Source organism: Diachasma alloeum, unplaced genomic scaffold (assembly GCF_001412515.2).
Source record: "Diachasma alloeum isolate Michigan unplaced genomic scaffold, Dall2.0 Dall_scaffold_00178, whole genome shotgun sequence".
In the NCBI taxonomy this organism is placed as follows: Eukaryota; Metazoa; Arthropoda; class Insecta; order Hymenoptera; family Braconidae; genus Diachasma; species Diachasma alloeum.
Window position 1 is genome coordinate 80,352 of NW_021680344.1, and position 319 is coordinate 80,670.

Genomic DNA, 319 nt, shown 5'->3' on the forward strand with positions numbered 1-319 from the left:
AATAATAAACAAACCTATTCCGCCCCACGGTTTCCATAATCAGGGGTCAATTTGGGAAATAGCTAACAGGCCCAATTTGCCCCATTTGTTGTTTTTTTTTTATGAGCGAGAGGGGGGTAGGGGGTGTCAACTCGGAAAATTGCTTGCGAACCCATTCTGCCTCTTCTGTTTAATTTTGAAATCCATTATTGTGGGTTTAATGGCGGGGAGGAGGGTGGTGTGAACTTTGGAAATGACAAACAAACCTATTTTGCCCCACTGTTTTCCTAATGAGTGTGAGGGGGAGAGGGGGAAGTCAATCTGTGGAATGGCTCACAGA